The sequence below is a fragment of the Plodia interpunctella genome, chromosome 4, assembly GCF_027563975.2.
Source record: "Plodia interpunctella isolate USDA-ARS_2022_Savannah chromosome 4, ilPloInte3.2, whole genome shotgun sequence".
NCBI lineage: Eukaryota > Metazoa > Arthropoda > Insecta > Lepidoptera > Pyralidae > Plodia > Plodia interpunctella.
The window spans coordinates 5,075,966-5,096,896 of record NC_071297.1 but is presented as its reverse complement, the minus strand read 5'-3'; positions in this window follow the sequence as shown (position 1 = coordinate 5,096,896).

The window sequence follows — 20,931 nt, the reverse complement described above, 5'->3', positions numbered from 1 at the left end:
TCCCGAATCTTTTATAATGACCATCAAAAAGTGCCAGTATTATGAACATCTCCGGCGTACACCTATTATTTATTTTGTCGTTGAATTTATCGTCACGAAATTCAATTTCGTCGACGACAGTCGAACGTCCTTTATCTATGCACAGAAGGCTCCTTTATTTGATGGGCTCACGGGACACTGTTGTCTCTTTCAAGCTACAATCAACTGGAATGTGGAAAAGTATGGATAAGTACGAGAGTCCAAATAATTGATGTACACATTTTATTGAAATATAATTTTACAGCAATTCAATGAAGTCAATTTATGTGGTTACATAAATGTTAATATTGTAAAGTACTTAGTAATTATTATATGTACAAAGCTAGTGCCGAAAACATCAAAGAAAGTTTATCTTAAGAAATAATGATAAATTAAATCTAGACAGACAAAATTGAAAGAATTTCTATCAGTTTCTCAATTAAAATACGCGTCTCTGTAAAGCTAACGTGTTGAATATTCATCACATTTAGATAGAACAGCGCGATAGACCCACATCAGAAAAACATCAAAAATGCATCAAGCGGAAATATCTGTCTACATTGTAAGAGCGTAAGCAATATTGCGTCTCGCGGACCGTACTTTATTGGCTTAGCCTATGATTTACATTATTTGAACCTTTAAATATTTTTGTAAAAAAATATTTGTTCATATTTAGAAAATAGCGATCAAGTTACAACAAAATAACGTAAAATGTTTGTACTTGGTTGTACTTGATTGATTAATTCAGTAAATAAATAGTAAATAATACTAATCAAATTTACCTAAATTCAGTAAATAATACTAATCAAATTTACCTAAAAACAAATAAAAATTTGTATTGATGAATAAATCGAATGTTATAATTTGACTAATCACAAATAAAACAAATTTGGATTTAAGTACTTTTTGTATTATTTAATTTTCTTGATGCCGATAGGTACCGTAAATTAGTTACAATAAAATGAATTTTGAATATGGAATTTTGAACAAGCAATGCTAATTTGTATAGATCTATGCATAACTTAACTGCTTACACCATATTTGTGTGAGCAGAATATTTTACGAGTATTTGCATCGGAGAATATTACCAACTCGTGCCAGAATTCCAAACGGCTTAGCGGGTTTGTTAGTGTTCGTCTAATTTTGTTCGTTTGGCTGCGGTTTTTGAATTCTATGAAATTTTATACATTTATTTTATACATACACTATGCAGTAGTTTTTGAGCTTATTGCGAACAGACAGAGAGACAGACGAGGCTGAGAACTTTGTTTTATAATATGTAAGTATGGATATTTGCACGTACACATTTCATAGGGAAAAAATAGCGGATGATCCGTTTGAGTTGGTCGGAGGGAAAAATACAGATAGAAAATATGTAAAAAATTCCATTCAGCTAGATTTCCAAACTCGTTAATAAAAATTGACGAAAACTTGGATAACACATTAATTTGTGAAACTGGCTGGCAACAAGTTACCGCATCGTGACAACAAGTTCTCACAGCCAGTTAATGAGGGATCGTCGGCCTTGCGCACCACAAGCGTATTGTTTAAAGCAAGCTCGACTCTTCTAAAACTGCTCAAGAAATAAAAAATATACGTATTTGCTATAAAAAGAAATCCCTTTATCTTTAGAAGATACTTATTACTTATAATGTCACAGCAATCTGCTGCAACGTTATAAATAATAGGTATCTCTCAATAATAGATTTCTTCTATTGGTTTAAAAAAAAACAATATTCGATTTGCACCTCGACCTTTGACGATTTTTATTTTGACGACCTCGGTGGCGCAGTGGTAAGGTTCTTGCCACTGAACCGAGAGGTCCCGGGTTCGATCCCCGATCGGGTCATGATGGAAAATGATCTTTTTCTGATTGGCCCGGGTCTTGGATGTTTATCTATATATGTATTTGTTATAAAATATAGTATCGTTGAGTCAGCATCCCATAACACAAGTCTCGAACTTACTTTGGGGCTAGCTCAATCTGTGTGATTTGTCCTAATATATTTATTTATTTATTTATTTGCAAGTATTGAAATTCGCTATTCAAATTAATAATACAATAAAATGCAAGTTATAAGTTAAACGTATAAATAATAAGTTATCTGCACTGAACATGTTTCCATATTATCATCCGTTTTGAATAAATATTTCTGTTGCTCTTTCAATATTGTTTCGCTGTAGGACAATATCGTCTGGGCCGCGGTACGGCGCGCTATTCAGAATACCCCCACGAACATATGTGCATGCCCCAATGATTATTACTTCTTATGGAGAATGTACACTTTTTTCATTACCTGATTCAAAAATTTGAAAATTGTAGCACAGAAATACGTTACAAATATTTTAGAAATAATTTGTGCCTATGGCTTTTGTACATAGGTATATCTATTATATAGCTATTTCTAATAAAAAGACTGATAGTTTTACTTATATTTTTATATAAATATCTGATTTTTAATTCCATTTGTAGGTGTATGACAAAGGTAAGTAAATTAAGTTACAATTAAATTACTTCAGCATCCAATTTTGTAACAGTGAACGTGTTAATAGATCAAAAAACTAGCTTTATATAATTTTTAAATGTTTTTTTATAAAAGTGGCATATGATTATTAACTAATTTTGACAAAAAGTAATAACATTTAAATAATTAGAATTTTCCCACATTTTTAAACAGTTTTATAAGTTTCAAAATTGAAGTTATGTCGCACACAAGTCTACAGGGCACTTTACCAACCACCTTTAATTTATCAGTTGGGGCAGGTATTTGTAAATCTTGCACAATGCGGCGAGAGGGTTGATAAACTAATATTAACAGGCACGTACCACCGACCGCAGGATCATGAAAATGTACCCCTATCTACCCTCAAATGGATAACTTCCATGTTAGCGCCGTATACATTATTTATTACATTAGGTTATCCTGTTTACGTTGGCTAAGACTATAGTCAACAAATCGTCGGCAATTACAACTATTATCGTTGACCATTTTATGTTCTGAGACATTCTTGACGATTTAATAAATTTTATTCAGATATAGTAGTTGAAATGAGGTTATTCGACTATAAAATCAATCAATGCATGTAACATTACTATTATTAATGAATCTAGTAGATAAATTTTAATTCATTAGCGCTTAACCGTCCGCCGTAAATCTAGGAATGCGGAACTTCGGCCGGTAAATCAAAGTGTTATGCATTCTAGTAGGGTAATAGGGCTATGCGAACAAACTGGAGGGTCGTGTGAAGTGATTAAAGTACCATTTCCTAGAGTATCAGCTGTGAATTGTCGTCATTAGTCATCGATGAGGGACGAAAAATATATACACACCTACTTGCGGCTCCTCGTGGATTTGCTTCCGGAGGAATATTGGAATGAAAGTATCGTATGTGCTATTTAAGATTATATTCTACCCATGTACTAAATGGCACGCAAATCCGTTTAGTAGATTTAAAATGACCGATTAACAAATAAAGTGATACATAACCAACAGTGGGATAGTGGGTTTACAGTAATCAGAGTGCAGATTGAGAAAATAAGGCTATCAAAACTTATGTAAACTAATGTATATAAAAAACCTGCGTCATGTTTTACAAAAAAACATGGTCTCCTTCAAAAATAATTTCGAATTATTATTGTGTTCGAATTTTTAATGCAACTTAGATTCAGACGTCTACAAGCTGCAGTAACACTAATTTTAATGTAAATGAGCAAAAATACCGCCCGAAGAAGCAAAAAAGTACCTACACGGAAGAGAGCTGTGGATGTGTTTTTGTTCCGAGTCAAAACTGAAACTAAAGGCACTGAACAAAGTAGCATTAAATTTACGGTAGAGTGAGCGTAGCGCAAAACTCGTAAAAGTGCCTCATATGTCAATACCTTTTGAAATACGGTAATGGAAATGCGAAATAAAACAGAAAGCAAAGTATGATTAGTGTGTCCCATTGTCAGAGTTTACTGCCCGCCTCTGCAATATCCATTCCGATATGTATTCAAATAAATAAACATAAACCCAAATTAAGTTTTATAGAGCTTCCCGTAAAAGTTAGTTATGAAAAGTGCATCAGAGCAGTCATAAAATTTGACATAGATATATAGCAAAATCATATTTTATCTTGTGGTAGATATTTAAATTGATCTCGAAAAATCAATTCACATAAAAACAATCATCCACTCAGAATCATTTCATTGATACTATTTACACAGTACGCCGAAAAAATAAAATAAATATTTATTTAATTTTACAGCCTACGTTGCTATTTGTGAGTTTATGCACACAACATATGTACATAAATCAATAATACTTTGTCTAATTTAATTCTCGATTTTTTTAATAACGCGAAATGTTAAACATTGTCTATTTTATTAATTCAGATTTATACCATGTCAGTATTCCCTCAAAGATGTTTAACTTTTTTCAAGCCAACTAAGACAACCATCGTTTTCATAAGGTTTTCGTTGCATTTTATCATACAAGTTTTAGCTTATAGCATAAATATAGAAAACCTATCGCGATCATAAAAACTACCTTATCTGTGAGATGTGAATGAGAATTGCATCTTTTTTTTTTACATCGACTTAAACAAAAACCTGCATGAACATGAAAGAATAACAAAAAACGTATAGAAAGAGTAAATTACGTATTTTAAAACGTTCTGTCAGTTTTTTTCGACACAGTAGTATTGAATTTCATATCGCATCTCAAAGACTTTAAAATGAAAGATAGATTTCGTGTACAATCTCCCACTGGCTACGTGATCAGGGTGGCGACCGCAATGCCGTCCGTTCGGTGCTCATGTGAGATTAAAAGTCCGTTGCAGTTGTCTGCGGTCGTTCCTGAATACACATGCACTCGATGCACTGACATCACAAACTAACGAGTGGATAGAAAAGATGTATTAATATAAATATGTAATATTTGTGGACTTTGACCTTTTACAGATCTATTAAATAAATAAAAGTTAAAAAATCTAGTTATGAATATATAGTAATACAAAAATATGAGATCGTACAGCATACGAACATATTTATCAGTTTGATAATAAAAGTATAAAATCACTAGCTGTTTCCAGTGGCGGCAGATAGCACTGTGATGTCTAAATATCTGTCCTCTATTTAATTTATTACTAAAGGTACCTTCTCGTTATGATTAATGTGCCCCGTATTCATCTAAAAATAAATGTTGCCAGTGTTTTGCACGTTTATTTCAAGTTCCACTTTCATTTTGCCAGTTTTGTGGGAAATCAAAGCATAGAAACGCTACATGCTCGTGCAGTAAAGAATTGATGAGATGTATTGCCAAGCGCAAAAAATCTTTTGTTTGTAAATTATTTTCATTTTATAAATTTTTTCCACTATGTAATAAATTATGTATTGAATTTTTATGTCTTTGAGGTAGTAAACAATTTTATATATTTACTACCTATTATTTTCGGCATATAATAAAAAAAAACTTAGTTGAAATGACTTGCCAAGAACACCTAAAGCTAATCGTAGCCTCAGTAGCTATGATTCCTGTTGTCGTAACAATTTCGTACTACGACTTTACTTTTACGAATTCAAAGATGTCCATAAAAAAACCGTTAAACATGAGAAGATAAAAAATGTGTTAAGTATTTAAAATAGAACTTATATTAGAAAATTGTTAACTGTAACAACCCATGTTCGTTGCTTCGGTATTAAATTAAATATACACCATTGCGAGCCAGTTAAACAGACAGCTGTTCTCAAGGTGCTGCCGAGATTTATGGCAGTAGGCCGCGACCACTAACGACGGGGCCCGGCGGGGCCCCGGGGCCCGGCGCGGGGCCCCGTTGACTGATGCCCCACATTTGTTTCCCACTGATTTACTTTCCGCATTCGCACACATTTGCAACGACTACCCGCCAATTTATTAATCCTTTGTATTTATTAAGTTACTCTAATATGGTAGCCGATAGTGTTGTTACGAGGAATATAGTTATTTATTACTTTATTTTTTATTTATATTTATAACTAGGACAATTCGTTTTCAATTTTTATCATGTACAAATGACCGGATGCCGTTGCGCTGGTATGGACTGAGGCGAGATAAAGAGCAAGGAAAGAAGAGAACAAAAGAAGACTTTCTCATAGTAATGAAATGACTGAACGCTGAATGATATGATTAAAACACAGACCTATATATGAAACTCAAAGATTAAAATGTTTGTAAAAAATATATTAATGAAGTCATAATGTACTTCATGAATGTGACATTGGTTGTGCAAAATCGAGCAAAGGACGACGCGTTCACCTCAGACAAAGTTTTCATTAGGGTGAAGGCAGCATAAAACAATTCTAGTACAAAGCTGTAGGAGGATTTCGTAGGATTATATCAAATGTAAAAAACATACTATTATAGCAATGTAAATTCGTTGTTGTTAAAATATTACCAGAAAATTACCTACAAACATCTAATTTGACGTATAGCAAAAAACTATTTTTTTATATTACAACTAGCCTCGGTAGCCTATGTTTGACCTATTATAAATTTCTGCAAAATCAACCCAGGGTTGGGCCCTGAAAGCGAGGTCGACAAACAGACAGACTATTGCATTTATATTATTAAAGCGAAAAATTAACGAAGAAATCGCGAAGAAGCAACCTTGAAATCCAGTATACAATCCATTTTCCAGAACTTAGGTATAAATAAATAAATAAATATATTAGGACAAATCACACAGATTGAGCTAGCCCCAAAGTAAGTTCGAGACTTGTGTTATGGGATACTAACTCAACGATACTATATTTTTATAACATATACATATATAGATAAACATCCAAGACCCGGGCCAATCAGAAAAAGATCATTTTCCATCACGACCCGACCGGGGATCGAACCCGGGACCTCTCGGTTCAGTGACAAGAACTTTACCACTGCGCCACCGAGGTCGTCAAATTTAATTTAGTATAGAACAGATGATTTTTTTTTGCGATTTAGGAGTTACTCCCATACTAAAAGTTGTTCAGAATCATGGACTGAGCATGTAAACAATATATTCACAACAATATAGGCCATGTATAAAAAGTCGCCCTTTATATATGTATTTTTGTCACTTAGAATTGCGGTATACATCACATGTCCAGTAAAGCTCAAACGTCAAATAAATATAATTGTTTATTTGATGTATGAGTTTTAAATTTTGGATGCTTTAAAACAACAGTTATGAAGCCTTATTTCCATACTGTTAATATTTCGGCGGCATAAGTTTGCGATGAGTGTACGAGGAACGCTTGGTGCGATACTGATAACACAACAAACAAGTTGTTACAAACGTGTTTAGTTTTAGTTATTGCTGCGAGTTCGACGCTTTAACTCATTGGTCTAATAATGAAGTGGAAGCGGCGGGAACTGTAATTAAGCTCGGTTTTGTAGCATCCGCTCCCAGCGACTAATATCTCTGTACTGTATGTGTTGCGTCTATTGACAATGAATAAAACTTTATTTATAAAACTAATTACTCATTTAGTTTACTTTAAATAGGAAACAGGTTGTTTTGCCAGAATGTTGAAATTTCTTCCATTACTGCGATCCATCGTGGGACAATTTTGGACAAGGCCTCGTCAAAGTGGTACAAGATTAAATTACGTGGACGCGTGGATGCTGGCCGTTCACTAGCATTTTGTGTTTTTTTTCTAACATTCGTTTGGTGGATGTCAAACAAATCTGTAAACCGAACCGGAATTGCTATTTTTTGGGGATCCGAATTTATATCCGACTATGTGATTTATAGAAAGGTGTGGCTTTGGTATTTTATAATTGATCGATTCTAGTAAAAACATGAAAAATAAAAATCTTATCTTTTTGTAACGCAAGTAATGCTAATAAAAAAATATATGTTGCATATTCTATTAATTTTTCTACATAACGTTTGTCTATAAAAATCACATATAAAGTAAGTATAACTAATGCTTCAAAATATTTTTTAAAAACAACAACGACACTAGTTTTTATTCAAAGTAAGTATCTAAGGAACGCAAGTGTTTCACAGTTATGTAGCTATGACTTTAGAAGTCAAATAATGCACGGATTGTATGTTACATAACAATGCGAAGTGAAAACTGGCGGTTTAGACTTTAGCCGTATTATACATACTTTGTCTTTGTAGTGTGTCCGTTACACGATGTTAGGCAAAGGGGCAGGAACGGGAAGCGGTTTATCTGAGCTCCGGAACTCAGGAAGACGTACGCTCCGGCCGCGCTGGATTCCTTTAGGCTTTACATTCTTTTACGAATGAAGTCGTTCTTTTAAGTAACCTGCTGGGAGGAATTTGAATACGGAATTACTGCATGTTGGCTCGTGTGACGTTTATTCTAAAGTTTTTATTTGCCAAGAAATTAGGTTTTCGACTTGCCCTATATGTATAAATATAGAGCATATTATTCATTCAAACTAAAATGTATTTGTATTTTTGTTTTTCTGTTTATAATGAATAAACTTAAGAATTATTGGACCCATTTTAATAAAATTTGAGATATATGAAAAGTTCAGGAATATGCTACTTATGTTTAACCATAATTGAGCGAAGCTGGGACGGGCTGCTAGTATGGAATATGTTTGTCTAAATCTTCGCCTTGTATGTCGTAAATATTTTTTAACAAACGAACTAGTAGTACATATATAAGTCCTTTGGAAATTATATAATTCAGAACGATGTATTAACGATGTATCATTATATTGTTATCTTTTGAAAATTCGACTGTTAACTTCCATTAACGATCCCTAAAAGTGCAAAGAAGTGAAAACCACAACTCACAAGGTGAGCGTAAATGTCTACAAGAACAAGAAATACGAGAAAAGCTAATGACGCTATTTCCCGTGGCCGCACCGCACTGCAGCTACTCCAAATATAATTTTCAAGGTGTTCGCGATAGGTAACACATAAATTTAAACCGCGATAGTAATAGCCACTGTTGCTTCCCTTTGATTTAGTACCGGAGAGCCGAGGAGGATAAATGACCGCGACTGAGTGTAATGTTTTTGAAAATAATATATCTATTTTTATAATCATTGACTTTGTTTTGAGAAAATATAAGTTAATTTAGAGAAATCATCTGAGATTTTCAGAATTATTTTTTATATTTGTTTTGGTTTTCCATACTGTAGTAACAAAATATGAAACTATCTATAACAAAGTGAATTTATCCGAAAAAGATTTTGCATATTCTCAATTAATAATAAATAACTTAACTTCTGGTATTAAACATACGTTTGAATAAAAAAAAAAATTCTTTGATTTGTCCGTCCAAGACCGAGTTCCTATAATCAAACTTTGTGTTATATTTACCTTTCCAGAATGATTTTTAAACAAATTACCATCCTTCTGTGAACGAATGTGCTGAACATATCAGAATGTTAATATTATAATTGGCAAAGCTGAGTGAAATTGGGTCTTGGAAGTTCGTAAATGATGACGTAATGGATCGACGGTTATTCGCGTGGGACACCTGAACCTACAGCCATCTACATAATACATCTCCAAATTGCCATATTATTAACTATTACTGCGTTAATTGCTGCAAAAATGTCCAATAGATACAGGAATTTGGAATCTTTTCTTCCGAATGAATGACTGACTGGTATATGGACACAAAGCCTAAATCTCCTTTACTTATATATACCTATATAGTTGGATATATAGATTACTGTACTTTCTTATAACTATAATACTTACTAATGTAATACTTTTATATATTATTATTTTATCTATGGGTGATACTCTATAATTACTCAAGTATTTGTGATTAAAGTTTGAATAAACAATTTGTTCAATCTCGTAATTTTCCCCTAAATTGCTGATGTTTTTCTTACTAGTATTTTGCGCTGTATTTTCTTTAGTGTTTTAGTTCTAAGTGCTAATGTATTAGAATTTCAGTGTAAGAAGATTTCGCTTGGCAAACAAATACTCCGTGAAATTAACTACGCCGCGTCCAGGCCATTTCGGACGCCTCGCTTTCTTTGCAGAAGATGTATTGTTTCTGGAAGTGGCCATCTATTTGTTCGAAAACATATTTTAACTTTATGTTGGTACTATACTAACTTTATCTGAAACATATTTGGCAAAGTATGAAATATAAAAACACACAAACACACACCTACATACAAACATGAACCCAGAAAACATACAATTTATTTTAAGCCAGTTGTGTAAATATGTTGTACTCCTTTAATATAACCTATCAGTTTAATATGATAAAACTATAGGGTTTCGAAAGATCAAAGGAATAAAGTATAAAAAGATTTGATTATATTGAACACTGGAAAGCATCCATAATTTTGCTAAAATATTTTTTTATTACTAGAATTGTGCTCAGAGGTCATATTGTTGTGAAATGATAAAATAATTGTCAGAATAAAGTTCTTATACAGAACAAAAATATCATTTCAAACAAAAGTGAAAAAATTAAAAAATATGAAAATAATTGAGAAGGCACCATATTATTATTCATTATTTAAATTTAAAAGCCCTTTCCGAAATCTATAATTTCACGATTCATTTTCTCGCCATAATGTATACGGGGGATATTTCTCGATGTGTACAGTTGAGAACAAAGGATGGCGGGTTGCGAGTAAGAATAGTTGTTAACACGTTACTAACTCTTGCTAAATGATAATTGCTACTTGCTCACATTGTTGCTGAGCAAACTGCTAATCTGACTATACTATTTAAGAGAACTTACGGAACGAAATAATATTCTCATTATAAATAGGTTGCACTGTTGACAGGTTAAGTTCACTGTTGTGTAGGCGTGGTACAGAGTCGAAAAATAATATCACTTGTCCTTACTAGGAGGAACAGCTAGTTACTAATGGAATAGCGAATAGTTTGTAAGTAAATTTTATTGACACTCAAGGTAACTTATTCAAGATTAAAAATTGAACTAGTAAGTATTAAATAACTTAACTCTCTCGGGTGTTCTGTGTAACTCCAAAATGTCAATACAATCAAAAAGCAAAGCTTACTTAAGATCCGCCATGGCCATGTTTGGCCATGGTTTACAGCACATAATGCTGTGCCACACTAAAACAACATGAACATAGGAAGCATACAAATGAAATTAAAATGCTGTGATGGGCTGCAAGAGTTTCGAAGCTCGATGAGTACATTAGAGGCATCTTTAAAGAAGCACCCATCGTAGATAAGATGACCGAGGGCCGTATGCGGTGGTATGGATATGTAATGAGGCGAGACGGTGAACACGCTGTACAGAAAACCCTAGCTATACCGGAAAAGAAGAAAGGAAGAGGATGGCCGCAGGCCACGTGGTGGACAACCGTTTCCAAAGATATGAACCGCGCATAGAATCATTGCCAGACAACCCAGGACAGACTGTCCTGGCGCCGTAGAACGAGGATGTCCGACTCCAACAAAATTAGGAAGGCATCGTAGAAGACGAAGTATAGAATATGAATATACTTATGAAGACGAATTAATATTCATATAAACACTGTAATAGTATTTCATTAAATGGTTTAAATAAATAAGAAAAATATCAATATTTTCATACGCATATGGTTCCATTCCATTATAAAAATCGTACTTTAGTCATGGTGGGGAGAAATGACCGCTATAAATTAAATCTCTCAGGGACTGACCCGCTTACCACTTTAATTAACTTTTCAACCAGGATTTATAAAAAAATGACTGCTCTTCTTTAGGAAGAGTGCAACTTTATTTAAAAATAACACTTTAATTTCTACTTTCTGAAGTTACTTTGATATATTTTTTATAAGTTGGATCAATATATAAATTCCACCATCCCATTAATTAATATTAATATTATAAAGGCGAAAGTTTGTAAGTCTGTAAGACATTTTTTATGAATTTTCCCGTAGGATTTTTTCGAAAGTCAATGGCTCTTTATAAAGTAAATGGCGCTACTGTGTATAAAATTAAAAATGTATTTTATAAAATAATTATATACAACGATAAATGATACGCGATGGCGTGAAACGGGAGTGGCATCATCAATAATCGAAAGGTCCCAGGTTCTGACTCACGTATGTAGTTTAAAGACTATCACTAGCTTCCGATAAGGAAAATATCTTGTGAAAAACTAGTACTCCAGTTTATGGTTGATCAGCTAGTGTGCAAAATCGACATGGAAATGGCAAACTGTATCTATTTTGCCGTCAGGATTGAAAATGTAAATCATAATTTGTAGGGGCATATAACACACGATTTTTCGTAAGAACTTAGATTATCTAGTTTATCCGTTACTTTGAACGAATATCATTATACGAGTAACCTGGTGAAAATGAGTGGAGAAAATTGTGTGCAATAGAAGTACGGTACTATGTTGTCACAAAAGTAGATACTTAACCAATGCTGTTCACATTAGTTAGGTGCTGGCTGGAAAATTTAATCGTACTTTACTCGTGTATACGAGGCCTAAAATCCTTATAATGTGACTCCTACAAAAATATAAATATCCGTAATAAAAATATCGTAATATTGCACCTGCCCTTAGATTTGACATGGGTCGACTTGCATGTATCACCTTGACGGGCCGAGTAAATTTCAGTCGCCTGAATAAATAATCGCGTCATTTTTGTCAGACAAATTCGTTGCCGTCTCATATGAGCTTATGAATAACCAAGGCAGGACCATAACAACCTCTTTTTTTCATTCGGATATTTGATCTTAGGTTACGAAGTAGTCAAATGTTTTCTCGTTTAATTTTGATGCAGTTTTCACTATATACATATGTATTGTTTGTACAGTCTATTAGTTTGTAGTACTTAAACCTATACAACATTATTACAATCGCCGTAGTTACCGCGTTGTAACTTGACATGCAGTTGTTTTTATATCAGTGCAAAATCAGAGCGGTTGCTTTGCAACATAGTCGTAGATTATCGTCGTCATTGTCAAACATCAAATACTGAAACAGACTTCCATACCGGTCATCAGTACAGAACCTCGCTGTTGGTAAACACGGAACTACTTTCAAACAGAGACGTTTCGGCCAAGGCATTCTAAAATATTAGGTGCCAGCACGCGACTTGGCAATAAGTCTGCCGCGCCTAGCTCTAGATAACAATTATAAATCTTACTAATACTTCTTACTGTCCACACAGACAGACCTGTGCTGTTTTATTTGACGGTTTCTTTAACTAAATCTTAGTAGATATCGATCCGGTTTCAGTGTTACAAAGTTTTTAACACTTTAATTTAATGTTAGCGAACACTCTATGACTTCTACTTTATGTTGTAGACTATTCATGAAAGTGTTCATTTGGATTTCGTTTTAACTTCAATAAACAAAATTATAGTCTATTACATTTAATAAGATTAGAATCTATAACATAACAGAATACTCTCGAGCAAATATCTTGTAGATAAATTTTAACAAAAATGAAAATACGATCCTTACTTAACCAGAAGCCATTTCACATATTTATCTAAAAGAGCAGTGCACATTTGATATTCCAACAAAATTTATCCCAAGGATACATATAACAACAATGCCCGAACGGCAAGGGGGATAAAAAGTATGACGTGCCTAATGTCACAGAATATTCGCATCCGCGTCGTGGACACATCATAAAGGCATCAAGAAGCCATCAGAGATGTAACAGGTTGTCCCACACACAACATTACTTATGCTTTCAACCATTTGCCCAAAAAACGACACTCTTTTTGCATACTTTACATTTTGGACTAAAATATTATAGTGCCAAAAATGGTTAACTACTAAAATAAGCTTCGAATCAAATGTAATTAACTATGATTGAAGAATGCGTAGATTTGATTTATTATTAAATACATTTGATTTTATTATTTATTAATTAAAGAAAAAAAAATGGATTCTATACCTAGATTTACACAACTTCAAACCAAAATTTAGTCGAAAATATTCAGTGTGCACTATCACAGCGGTGCACATCCAATACATTAATTTTGTGTTCGTCCCGGATGCACCGGAAGTGTTCGGCGGTGACGCATCCAAGACGAGCCGTTTTCCACTCCCGTATCAGTTTAAAGACGACTTCACCGATCACAACGTCTTCTCGGCATAAAAGAATTTTCATAAAATAACGTCGTATTTGAAAACTGCGGAACATACGAGAAAGCGATTTCGAGACATGACTATACAACATTACTTTGTGTTTGAACTTCACAAAGCAATATCTTGCATACAAATAACAATTGTTTCTGAAACACGACGCGCGACGTTTATTTATTTACGTCATAGATTTAGATTGCGTTCTTATTTCATTGGAAACTTAGTTTTTGTTTCAATAAGCTAATTAGATTTCAAATGACACTATTTCACATTAATAATTACATTAATAAACATTAATAATTAGTTGAAAAAAATTAATTCCTTTCTCATTGTAAGCTTTTGCTCACAATATAATTAGGTATTATTATCAATTTGTGTGAATTTTCCAACATTATTCGTTAGTGTGGAATTATTCATTTAATACTCGTTGGAAAATTTAATGTGAACGGTAACATGGTTATTTGATATTTGTAACTAGTTACGTAGGTATGTGTAAGATCCAGAAGTCCCTGCGGGCCCATACGCATCGATTTTCTTAGACGTAATGTCCGTAAGTTTCGTGACCCAAGTTAAATAAACTTTATACGGTAGTAACTTTTTGGCGCTATAAATCTTTTGGGGACTAACTGTTTTCGTTCCCTAAATCTTCGTGGTGGTTAGATTACGGTCAGTTCGTAAAAAGTAGTGAGATTAAAAGTTTTTCCGTTTGTTATGTTTACCGAAAGAGAAGAATGATAGGTTTTTATTGAAAACCAAATTCTATTCAAAGTTATAGCAGCAGATAAAATCCGAATTTTACCATAGGTAGACCTTGGTATACAGTTTGTCTGTATGGACGTCTCACTCTCATTGATTTCTGCCTCCAAACAAATGTATACTGTGTTGTATTTTGGTTTGAAGGGTGAGAGATGCAATGTATTTAGGGTACTTAGTATTTAGGGTAGTGTGGCAAAACATCAGAACAAAGAGCCGATTTTGTGGCGTACAAAAAGTCGCCATTGTACGCGTGTTACCTCTAGTGTTACAGGTAACACATATATAGGCTGCGGTAACCAGTTCCCCTCAGGTGGGCTACATACCTGTTTACCTGCTTGGTAGTATATAAAAGTGTGTATTACAAAGATTGAAAAATCTTTGTGCTTACTACATCAAAATATTGTAAGTGTTTACTTATTAATTTTAATGATATGACCAAAATCTTGCTGAGCAGACTTCTTAGTATAAGTGCGCTTCTTAAAACGGTCTATGGAGTGGGCACAAAGTTCACCTCTCATGATAATCACTCTCCGGACCCCACTTCACCTCTCATGGAAGATAAACGAGATTGCTTTTTTAGTTGAGGTGTAGGTAAGCAAATCTTATGTAGTTGACAAAATTTGAAATATACACAAAATTATAAGAACGTTCCAAGAAGTTCCATTAAAGTAATAATTCAATACTAGTGTAATTGTTCGCTAATTTTTTCAAAATACATTTATATGTAACTAGAGAGACCATTATTCATATAGTTGAAGTGTGGAATAAAGCACGTTGATACATAGCAGAAATAGACGATAAAAGTGGAAATCGCAATTGAATTATAAGTATCTTCAATAAACGAGAGTGCATCCATTATATCAGCCGATGAAACGACCATGTCTGCTGAAATTTGAACCAAAAGTACACTGTAATAAAGACTCAGTCTACTCTCTTCTCAATATTGAATTATTTATAAACATTCGGTTTTGAATGTGAATTGAGAAGAGTTTTGACACCAGCTATTGACTGCATACTTACGACTTCTGCCTGAGTGATGGCATCCTTTGTGTGCTTGCCTTTTGTTGGTTTTTGTTATAAATTAACTTTTGACTTTTAGTAAGAATAACTTTCTCATATTTTTTGTTGCAAATTTTATTTTTCTCAAACATTTATTCGTGCTGATATTAAAAAGTTTTATTTTATTTACTTTACCAAATGCACTCGAATAAAGTGCTTAAAAATAATTATCTTGATTGATACGATTTTTAGAAAATGAATATATGCCGTACCTACTCGTATATGAATATATGCCCTATATTCGAAACAATCCTTGATTTAGAAAAGATTCAGCGAAAATATAATGACATTATTATCCATGCCTCTGAACATTTATTCAAAAAGCTGATAACAAATTACACCATAAAAAGTAAGCCTTTTTATTGTTTCTGCATGCGATATAGCTAATTCATTCAAGGAACGACCGGGGAGCAGCGAATTCAAACAATTCATCTTTCAGACGGTTTAGCGCGAAAAAAATCCGTTACTTTGTCGGGTAAAAGCAATCTAGCAACCGCGTGCGAACACGGCCAGGTGTTCATTCATATTTTTTTCATTTCTCCGGCTATAAGTGTACGGAAATTTTCAGATAAGTATTTGTAACACACATATTATCGCGACTTGTACTGTTTAATATCTATCTAATATAGCTTATGTTTAATTATTTAGTGATATAATATCGGTGTGGTATCGTGGTAGTTGTAAGGATTCTTAGAATCCCAAAATATAATTATCAAGATATGTACAAATAGTAAGTCATTAACTTATTATTTTCTAATAATGATTTATTGATTAATTTTTTAATAATGTAGATTCATTATTATCAAGTGCGTGCATGTGCCCAAAAATGTGCGTTTAAAATATGAAACAATAGATGAAGAAAAATCGAACCACTTTCAGCAAGTCCTTGCAACAAGATTTGTTATTCCGTTGGAAAATAAGATAGTCACAATCAAAGCAGATACGATCAGAGCACAATCCATTTCATCATTTGCATGCATACCTATGCTCGTAAACAAATCCGGCGCGCGAAACGAAACTCTATGATCGAACGGACCACAAAATTCAATTACGTGGCAGACAAAATAAAAACGTCCCGGCCTGTAGCGTATCGTCGATTTGTTTTCGCTATGTTGCTGTGCATCACAAAATACTGAGAGTCCCAAAATGCCGCAGACGTAAGCTTTGTGTTTTTCAGATTAAAGTATTATGTGAAGAAATAAATGTTATATAAGAAAATGACTGAAATATTCTATTACTGTGATTATCTGTTTCAAATGGGTAGGGGCATCTGGGGATGTTGACTGACGGGTGTATGAGTCAAAAGTTGGCTAAACTCCTCTATTCAGTTTGCGCTGACTATGTTTTTCGCAATGTTCAAGCGGGTGTTAATGATGATGTGCAGGACGATCAAATGCCAAGAAGCTGTGTTTACGTATTTTACTGCTACACAGAGTTATTTCTGTACCGCACTGTTTCGTAAACGCTGCTAACTTCGCCGATGTATCCGTTTTGTCACCAGGCAACTTGAACCATGCCAACCTCGTTGACGTTTAATAAAATTCTAAGGGACGAGTAAAATCACAGCTCTTTACAATTTGGACATATGACAGACCGAAATCGTTCCCGTCTAGGGAGGACACTTTTGTTCACATTTCACAAAGTTTAATTAATACGTAGGTAACGAATAAAAGCCAGACGTTTGTTTGACACGGAAATTAAGCGTTCGATTTTAGAATATCATAATATTTTGTGATGACGGATTTGTAAAATGACTTAATATTTTAAAATATGTAATTTTTTTATTAACTTTGACTTTAGATGTTGCACTCAACGGCCGTTTTCGCTCGTTGATCGGTTTGTACAGTTGTATTAATTCTAGACTTCAAAATAGATCTAGACTCTAGGTTTTATAAAAATAAAAGGTTATATACAGCAGTTTTTTGGCTGAGAAAATGACGAATCTAAGTTCCCATGGAAAACGATTCCCGCATTAATTTGTTGATTATTATTAGTATTATATTAACCGGAATATTTTAGTTTTATTAAATTTAACGCAGAACAGTGGACAAAATTAGCCACTTTTTGGGTATCTAGCCAAGAAGTATGGCGCAATGACTTCAAAAATTTTTTAAAAGAATGGCCTGAGTTTGCCTTTGCCCAGCAGTTTGCCAGCAGTGGGATACATTTTAAATAATAAAAAAAGTAAAACTGACCACATTTTGGCGTGCAAGTAAATATAGTAGTTATTTATTTTTAAATAGTTGTTTACAAATAAAATGTAAACAACTATTTAAAAATAATGCTAAATAAACAACTACTTTAATCCTCGTTTCTTCAGAGATACGAACCGCATAAAACGTTACTACGGCTCACGTATTGTGAAATACGTCAAGAAAATAGCGCAGCGAGCGTCGGCTGCTGGCAGAGATAATGTCCAGAAATGAATGCTGAATTTGGAAGTGCCGACTGATGCTTAATCTTTTAAATATAGTGGGAAAATTATAATGGTCGTGTTGTCTTTCTTCTTGAAAGTATTTATGAAAATATTTTAAAATCATAGATACAAAACCCCACGCGGTCATTTGAAAAACAATATTCTTTCAACAGAGATTTTTTCCTCCATTTTTAATTAATTTCGATTGGGATGTAATGTTTTGATCACTACTATTATGAACACAAGCATTTTATGAATTTTCTTGATTTATTTAAATACAAGGACAATATTCTTTTTTCAGTAATTCCGAACAAAAATATGCCAAACTAGATTGTTATATATACTGGTTGAGTTAGTATTCCATTATTCAAATCCGTGTCATCCATTCGGTACAAGATTATGAGCACGGATTAATTGTATTTTACACTTGAGCGCCTTTAGGTTTCTTGCAGTCGAAGAAATATACCGTGAAATTAACTTCTGGATTTAGTTCGCGCTGGACACCGCTCAGGTACGAAAGACAAATGGCATCGCGGCACGAATTGTACCGAGTATACTCTCACATGATTGGAACTTCGTAACTTACACTTTGACTTAACGTTTTATTCGTTGTAGCATTTTATTCACTCGTACTAAATTTAATTAAATAATTTTGCTGTATATTACCACATATAGACGTGGTAAACAAATAAACTTATTTTTTGTTGTTCTTGTTGACTTGAAAGATACTTTTTTTCAAATGCCTTTTGTGGTATAACTCTAATGACAATTAAAAATGATACGTAAATAAAATTTGAAAATAAATCTGATGTTTTAATTTCTTACATACCTATGTAATAATATTTATGAAATTATATTAATTATTATGACATTTGGCTATTTAATTGATGACCATATGTTAGAATTATGTGCGATAGTGATAAATTGTATCATACCAAAGTCTCCGCTCCGCGCGCATAATACTTTTGAATTTGGACTTTCCTTGCTGTAATCACAATCTACGCGTAATAATTTTGAACTGGAATTTAAAAAAGAAAATAATCTAAATGCTAAGAAATATAAAAGGGATTCACAGATGTTAGATTTAAAATTCTTAATCTGAACGTAAACTTTCGTTATTGAAATTAAAATCTGCTCAGCTCTAAGCGCTCCACCTTGGTCGGCACATGAATACTTTACGTCTTTGCGGCGTTCATAAAAAAGACAATTTCCCTTATTGCCGCAATCTGTTACACATGTTCGCGGGTTACGTCTGGAGCCGCTCATAAACGACAAAGTAAACCATAATTTATTGCACAAATTTTGGGTCAAACATAACACTCATAAATTGCTTAGGAAATTATTTGGACTAACCAATGCCACTTGGAACAATACGTTACCGTTATCGTTTTATGTTAGTTTATTGTAGCTAAAAACTCAATATGAATATGGTTACTGATTTCACAATAGATTTCGACAATAAGGTATTAGATTAGGTAACTTTCATCGATCATCAAATAAAGTATATAAGTAAGATTTTTATAAATAATTTTTAAAAGAATAATGAAACGAAACAATGTTTGAATCGAGCGGGAATTGAATCCATGCTCTGTATATCTGAGACAGTGCTTTTAACTATTGAGTTATCGAGACCATACCAGTAAGGCCGAATTAATTTATATCTTTAGGTCTTATGCCGACGATCAGTATTTTCATTAGGGAAGAGTAGGTACTCAACTAATCAACAATAAATTTTATCAACCATCTTTAAAAAATACAATATCTATCTATCTACAATACTTCGATTTATTATTTATTAACTTTCATTCTTATGAGTCCAGATGAGATGTATATCTTACTTAGTTAAATTAATAACTGATGCAATACAACATGAACGATGTTGATACTGCTTTGAAAAATTCTAACCGAAACTTTTGAAAGTCTGACACATAGCTCTTCTTTTATTCATGCTCTGACATGTGGCGCTCCCGTTGTGTTCAGGCTTTCTTCCTCAACAAAATAAACAACATTTGCGTCGAGTTAGGTCCTTTGAGAGACTGCTCCCAGCACTAATGTTTTATGAATGAGTCCTTATGCTGTTACGACTATTACATGAAGATATTCCACTCCGCTATCGCTTAAGTTTTATTCGCTACAATAAATGGTTTGATGTTTAACCTTTTTGTTCCTTTTTTAAAAAGGGTATCCATAGTATGGTCATGTTAAGCCCAATCTCTATATTCGTTCTCACACAGATTCTTAAAACATTTTAAGATCATCCCCACCATTCAAATTCGTGTAGGCTGTTCCCTTTGTCATGAAAACTGTAGCTGTCTCTGTCTTACATAGAAAAAATGCGGCGTTTTCCAGCTTTTCGGCAAAACGCCATGAAAAGATATATGAGCTTAAATTACTGTAATGTAAAAGCTTAAATTTCCTTGTGCCGAGATCGGGACGTAAAGCTTATCGGAACTGCGCGAAAGCACCTTGAAAGCTGCGCCTGTCCGAAATGTTACAATGTAATATTTTTATATGCAACATATAACGTTAAGTAAAGGGTATCGTTGGATTATATTCGTTTGTACGCAGTTAGTGTTACGTCGTTATGCTGTTGGGAAAGCGGAGGAAAACTTGGAAGGTAGGCGAGCGGGAATTTCTATAGCGCGAGGCT